Source organism: Giraffa tippelskirchi, chromosome 11, assembly GCF_054371585.1.
Source record: "Giraffa tippelskirchi isolate mGirTip1 chromosome 11, T2T-mGirTip1v1.2.pri, whole genome shotgun sequence".
NCBI classification, from domain to species: Eukaryota; Metazoa; Chordata; class Mammalia; order Artiodactyla; family Giraffidae; genus Giraffa; species Giraffa tippelskirchi.
This window is the reverse complement of record NC_137285.1, coordinates 143,048,058-143,054,057: the sequence shown is the minus strand read 5'-3', so window position 1 is coordinate 143,054,057 and position 6,000 is coordinate 143,048,058. Positions and strand designations below refer to the sequence as shown.

At 44.4% G+C, this 6,000-nt stretch overlaps 1 long non-coding RNA gene across 1 annotated transcript in view; it reads left to right on the top strand.

Annotated features, from left to right (window-relative positions):
* The first annotated feature begins 516 nt into the window (after window positions 1-516).
* Window positions 517-6,000, top strand: part of LOC145527276 (uncharacterized) — a 50,570-nt gene continuing 45,086 nt past the window's right edge. The window contains exon 1 of the long non-coding RNA XR_014069625.1: window positions 517-1,803. This is a non-coding gene — a long non-coding RNA (uncharacterized LOC145527276). The remainder of the gene's footprint in view (window positions 1,804-6,000) is intronic.

Genomic DNA, 6,000 nt, shown 5'->3' with positions numbered 1-6,000 from the left:
AAGCTCCTCTGTCCATAGAATTTTCCAGGCAGGAATACTGGAGTGGGTAGCCATGCCTGCTTCCAGGGTATCTTCCTAACCCAGGGATCAAACTGGTGTCTCTTAAGTCTCCTGCACTGGCAGGCAGATTCATTACCACTGAGCCACCTGGGAAGTCCCAAGTAACTAAACTTTGCCATCAGTTTGCCTGCTAAGTCGCTTCAGTCCTATCCAACTCTTTGCAGTCCTATGGACTGTAGTCCATGGGATTCTCCAGGCAGGAATACTGGAGTGTGTTGCCATGCCTGCCTCCAGGGTATCTCCCCAATCGAACCCACATCTCCTGCATTGCAGGCGGATTCTTTACCACCAGTGCCACCTGGGAAACCACCTGGGAAGGCCGCCGTTTAAACATTGGCTAAACTGAGCCGCAGGCGCATTGCTGAGCGGGGCGGACTTGGGGCGGTGCCTTTAACACCCCTACCCCTCCCTGCAAGGGAAAAACGGAAACGGAAGCTGAGCGTTCTCTTCTCCGAGCCCCCAGCCCCGTTGGGGCAGCTGCCGCAGAAGGAAGCGTTAGTGTGGGGAAAGAGAAATGACTGTTAAGGTAAATGATTATTTTCCTCATAGCATGTAGACACAGCGGCCCACCCCCACCCCCGCTTCCAAGACTATAAACACTGTCACTCGTGAGGCCTCCTTAGATGTCAATATGGTGTCAAAAGTGACAAGCGTTTTCAGTTTGAGTTCCTCTCTCTCATCTCACCACAGGTGAGAAATTTCAGGAGGTAAGGATGAAAGTGGCAAAGTGTACGCATTCCCTGCCGGGGAAGAGTGATGGGTTAGTGCCCATATTCATTTAGACCAACAGTGGCGTCTTCCCTCCAGTGGATCTTCTTTCTTGGAACTAGAGCGCTGCTGACGCAGTGAAGCTGAGGAGAAAGGAAAGAAATTCAGTTGCTACAAGACCGTGAAGCCACCGAGGAATAAAAAGGGCACCCGCTTCAGCAGTCTGAGCCCAGCAAGCTGAGTTTTGCGGTTGAAGTTGTGCGTGGCAAATTCCGAGCCAAGGTGGATGACTTCATGTGTTTTTTGCTTGGGAACCCTGGCTCTGGGTATACGATTATGGACTGACTGCTGACCACGTGGAGCTCCCTGAAGCTTTTATGGTGACCTGTTACCAGATGTATCATCAGCTTAGGAGTGAGCTGAGTCCAGAGATTTTGTACTTCAGCATTAACCCCAAAGCTAGCCATAAGGATATTGGGATCATGGCCGGAAGACAGTTTCAATCTGCTTTGACCAGAGAGTGTCTATCTGTACTGTTGAGTGGGGACAAGGAATACCAGGATTGGGGATGGGTGATCCTGCAGTATTTCAACGAGTGTACCAGCATCCATTCAGGTGGCTGTTCTTCAGTCTATAATGTTCAGAATCCAATCCCAAGAGACAAGATGGAATGTTTGTTTCTGGGAGAAACTCGTATGTACATATATCTTCTCTTTTCTGATGACATGGGCTTGTTCAACCTTGGCAAATATGTGTTTGATATAGAGTCATCCCCTGCCTATCTGGACTTTAGCTTAAAAGGTTTGGAACAACTCCCAGTCATGAGACTTGTCTAGATTGAACTTTATGTATGGTAGAATTTTTTTAAAAAAATTCATAAATGGGCAAGCCAATTGCTTATGCATAAAATTAGTCATCATTTGACCTTTAGCCATGAGGATATGCAGCCCAGCTGACTACTGTGAGCCAAACAAGTTCCAAATCTGGACTGAAGATGTCAAGTCTGATGGAACAGCTGGAGTCCAGGAAGGCAAGGTACCTATGGGTTTTTCAGGGCAGATGTTGGTGGTTTTAAATGCGTCCTCATGCATTTCTTTAGGTGGTAATTCAGGTTGACTTCAGGGTTCATTTCTGTTTGTGTTTTCTAAATCGGGACCACTGTAAGAAGGAGGAATAAAATCAGCAAATTTTTGATTTATAGGAAACAAAACAAAAATCTACCAGCAACACAAAAATCCTGCCAAACAGCCTGATTTGTGTTTTCAATTAGCTCCTTTGGGGGGAAGCTGTACTGCTGTTGGGAGAAGAGAGAGGCTTGTAGCTGGTGACATAGTGGATGGACCCTGGCAATGGAGGCTAATGAGGAAGGCAGAGACAGACTAAATATGCCCTGTGGAAGGACATGGCTCCTGTTGAGCTTGGTCAGCTTGTGATTTAAAAAGATATTAAGGAAAAAATAATTGGTTGCAATTCCAGTGACACTTCCCTGTGTCATTCTCACTATTAATTGAGTTACCATACTGTGCCCAATAAAGTTTTAACAGAGCGAAGCATGGCAAATTTGTAGACCCAGCAGGTTGCTTATTGGGGCTGCACAGTCTGGCTTCTGCTATGAGCATGGAGTGATGGGCTATCAACTTTACATTTACCCTCCAGCTGGGCTCTCTCAGCTGTTGGGAAGAGCCAAGCCAGGTGACTGTACGTAATAAGTAAAAGGAACAACCTGGGAATCCGTGCAGATCAATCGTGAGAAGTTTAATAATGATTATTTGGTTAGATTGGTAGTGGCTCAGAACAGTAGAGAGGTATTTGCAGGACAATGAGAGCTCAGATTCTGGAGCTGGTGAGACCTGATGTGACAGTTTGAATTATTGTTCTGAAAATATTCCTCTCTTGTTGTATATCTCTGTAGAGTTCTATACTTCCTTCTACACTGGTGTTGAACTTAGCTGCGTGTGACCTGCTTTGGGATGGTAGCAGGGATGATGGGAACAGAGGCGATGGGAGCAGAGGCTTGAAATATGCTTGTGTGCTTGGGTCTGCCCCCTTGTGCTTTGGTTACCCATTATAAGAAGGACATGGTTCTGGTAGCCACTCTCCTTTCAGCCTGGGATCCAGAGTAAGACAATGCAGCTGATCTATGGTCTGCAGCTGAGGGTAGCATATCAGCTGAATCAAAGTCGACCAACCTGCACATTCCTGAGCTTTGGCATAAACGCTGATGTTGTAAGTTGCTGAGCTTGGAAGTAGTTTGTTATGTCGCTGGTGTGAACACTTGAATACAAATATCCACCCTGCTGCCTTCTTTTAGTACAGTTCTGGCAACATACCACCCTATTTAATTGTGTTATCCAAGCCTTAGTTGTGTTATCCAAGCCTTAGTTGTGTTACCGGCAGCTGGGGGATTCCCAGGTGCTAGTGGTAAAGACCCACCTGTCAATGCAGGAGACGTAAGAGACTCGAGTTCGATCCCTAAGTAGGGAGGATCCCCTGGAGTAGGGCGTGGTAACTCACTCTAGTGTTCTTCCCTGGGATAATCCCATGGACAGAGGAGCCTGGTGGGCTACGGTCCATAGGGTCACAAAGAGTCCAACACAACTGAAGTGATCTAGCTCCCGTGCACACACCCAGTATGGGCATAAGTATGTTTCATTATATCTTGTATTTAATGAACGTTATCATTTGGAGCTATAAATATAATAATCATGGCTACAATTTACTGAGAACTTGTTACTCCCTGCCTGAATCTAATGTAGATAGTTTGCCTCTTTTATATTCTGATTGATATTTCTTATAACTACAAGAGACAATTATCAATATAATACTTTTGATGTAATATAGTAATATTATTACTATAGTATTTGTTATATATGAATATTATTACCATAATATTCATATAATATTCCCATTTCACAAATGAATGCTCAGAGAGGGTAGGTAACTTGTGCAAAGTTGCACAGATAGTAAATGGCAGAGTTGGGTTCTTCTAGTCTGCTTTCCTCTGCGGCTTATATTCTTTGCTCTATGCTAGACTTTTTCATCCGAGTTTATGACTACAACTAATGTCAGTATAATGCACCATGGTTAATGAGGCACTTTAACATTAATCACATATAATCCTTCCAAAAACAAAGTTGGACATACAGTGCTGTGGCCCCCAAGAGACTTTTTTTCTGGCTTCTAGCAAATCAGTTTGGAATCAACACATGCAGATCCCTCTGGTTCAGTGTGATCACTTTAATATCACATAGGGAGCATCCTTTTAGAAGGGTCCAGTTCAGTCACTCGGTTGTGTCCAACTCTTTGTGACCGCATGGACTGCAGCACGCCAGGCTTCCCTGTCCATCACTGACTCCTTGAGCTTGGTCAGATTCATGTACATAGAGTCCGTGATGCCATCTAATCATCTCATCCTCTGTCCCCTTCACTTACTGCCTTCAATCTTTCCCAGCATCAGGGTCTTTTCCAGTGAGTCAGCTCTTCGCATCAGGTGGCCAAAGTATTGGAGTTTCAGCTTCAGCATCAGTCCTTCCAATGAATATTCGGGACTGATTTCCTTTAGGATTGACTGGTTGGATCTCCTTGCAGTCCAAGGGACTCTCTAGAGTCTTCTCCAACACCACAGTTCAGAAACATCAGTTCTTTGGCACTCAGCTTTCTTTATAGTCCACCTCTCACATTCATATGTGATGTGTTTAAAGCCATAAAGGCTTATTCTACTTAGGATGGTGGGGCTTGTGTTTCTCAAGTACCTGAGTGCATACGTGTGTGCTAAGTTGGTTCAGTTGTGTCCAACTCTTTGCAACCCCATGGACTGTAGCCCGCCAGACTCTTCTGTCCATGGGATTCTCCAGGCACGAATGCTGGAGTGGGTTGCCATGCCCTCCTCCTGGGTATCTTCCTGACCCAGGGATAAAACCCATGTCTCTTACGTCTCCTGCTTTGGGAGGCACTTTACCATTAGTGCCACCTGGGAAGCCCCTCTTAAAAGGGTAGACAAGCTAGTTAATTATATATGTGCTGAAACGTTTAGAGATGAGACTTGAAGTTAATTCCAAAATGCATCAAAGTTTGTTGATGGATGTATAGAGGAAGAATAAATTGATGGATATATTCTTAGCTAAATATAGTCAAATGTTAATTGTTGTTTAATAGTAAACCTGCTGCTGCTGCTAAGTCGCTTCAGTCGTGTTCGACTCTGTGCGACCCCGTAGACGGCAGCCCACCAGGCTCGTCCGTCCAAGGGATTCTCCAGGCAAGAATACTGGAGTGGGTTGCCATTTCCTCCTCCAGTGCATGAAAGTGAAAAGTGAAAGTGAAGTCACTCAGTCGTGTCCGACTCTTCACAACCCCATGGGCTGCAGCCTACCAGGCTCCTCCGTCCATGGGGTTTCCCAGGCAAGAGTACTGGAGTGGGGTGCCATTGCCTTCTCCAATAGTAAACCTAGGGGGTTGTAAATGTAAGGAGGTTGTAAATTTAAGAATATTTAAAACTTTCAAACATATAAACCAATGTTTTTCAAAAGAGTTTTGTCAAGTTACATTTGAGCCAGTAATACATGGGACTATTGTATGCTTGTGAATATTAACTGTTCTACTTTTCATTAGTGTAATATGAGAAAAATTTGGTGTTATTTTTATACTTTGAATTTGTTTGGTTTTTAATGATTTGAAACCTTTTCCCATGTTGTTTTTCACTTATATTTCCTCTGTTAATTGTCTGATTCAGGTATGCCTATTTTCACATTCAAATTATAGTATTTTTCTCATCAAAAACAAGTTAAAAAAACGGGTAGACGAGCAGTTCCGTATTTTGGAGGCAGTGACTGTAATCAGACCTTTTTAGTTTTGAGAGCGTCAGAAGAAAAGCATCCTGTTTCCTGGGTGAGGAAAGAAAGTGAACAGGTGGTTCTGGGTTGGAGAGACAGAGATAAACAAACAAGAGTGATCCAGTGATCCTGGGGCTGGATAGTTCCTTGGAAAGTGGCTAAATATGGGAACTACAAGTGTTGGTCATTAGATCTGTAACTGGCAGGATTCCAACTTTGCAGCTTTGGTGGTTGAGCCTAACTTTAAAGGGACTGAGACTCACTTCTTTCGAAGAATGACTGCAGGCTGTGCTGGAATCTGGAGCAGTGTTTCCCTGCTGATATCACAGCAGTGGATCCACGGCAATTTTGGTAAAGCACCAGCTCCAGCAAAGAAACGAAGGCAGGCCTTTTGGCTGATCAG